The following is a 1,303-nucleotide window of genomic DNA, read 5'->3' as shown; positions in this document are numbered from 1 at the left end:
TCAATCATGGCATCCATCTATACTGATTATAGGGATTAGGAGTGGGTGGCGCAATGTTGTGTTGATCCTCCTGTTTTTTCCATGGCCATTTCATTCAGTATTGACAAGAGGGAGAGGTCGAGCCCAAAGTTCCTGGTTTTCAAGGTGGATCACAGGCTTTGACGCTGTTAATACATATATGAATCTACTGGGTGAGGTCAACCATTGACATGATCAGGTATCATAACTGTGCAGATGACACTGAATTGTATATCTCGATCCCAGGTCAACCAAATGTGGTTCTCAAGGTCTTATCCCAATACTTAGAGACTGTCGGGATTTGGATCCCATTGGTTCTGGCAGAAAAGACATCTGTCTTTTTTGCAGAAGTCTATCTGCAAAAGACTTCCATCTGATGGGACCTAGGAGACAACCCTTTTTTGCCTTGGCACCTACCTCCTGGAATATCATACCTCCCAAGGTCCCAACCCTTATGGCCTGCCAGAAAGCCCTCAAATATGTTTTTTTTTTTGGCAAGCCTGGGGAATACCCTAATAATAGGGAGCTGAAGAAGCTTCTTGGATGAGAAGTGAAATATCTTCAAAGAAAAACAAGGAAGTCCAGTTGCCTCAGGAAAAAAGCACCTTTGGGATATTTTACAGTAAATACACTTCTAAAGAAAAATAAATAGAAATTATTTTCTTCAGTGACTAGCTTAAATCAAGTAAACATGCAGCAATAGCAAATGATGTTATTGTTCCTTGACACATATATAAGCTGTGTTATTGAGTCTTATAGAAACAAGCAGGTTCATACTTAACAATTTAGATATCAAAACAAACCCCCCCCCCACTAATTCGAAGGGGAGGGAAAAATTGGGGAAAAAATAACAGGAGGAATTTGTGCAAATGTAATTAAATATACATAACTACAATTCTAAATACCCTTACTTGATTATTTTTAAATACACGAGTAGTTCCTGAGATGGATTGGCTAGTAGAATTTGAACAGATGGGTCAGTGAAAGCCTTGAAAAAAATTTAAACTGGGATTTGAAAGAAGAAAGACAGCACTACAGTATTTATACTTATTTATTTGTATCTCATCTGTATTATTTTTTACAAATAACTAATGGCGGCAAACATATCCAACACAATATCCTCCTCCTATTTTCCCCAGAACAACAACCCTATGAGCTGAATTGGACTGAGAGAGAGTGGATCGGCCCAAGGTCATCAACTGGCTTTCATGGCTAAGGTGGCACTTGAACTCACAGCCTCCTGTTTTCTACCCTGGTGCCTTAACCACTAGACCAGTGATGGCAA

Source organism: Protobothrops mucrosquamatus, unplaced genomic scaffold (assembly GCF_001527695.2).
Source record: "Protobothrops mucrosquamatus isolate PMUCROS unplaced genomic scaffold, P.Mucros_1.0 scaffold3987, whole genome shotgun sequence".
Taxonomy (NCBI): domain Eukaryota; kingdom Metazoa; phylum Chordata; class Lepidosauria; order Squamata; family Viperidae; genus Protobothrops; species Protobothrops mucrosquamatus.
Note: the sequence above shows the minus strand (reverse complement) of the source record.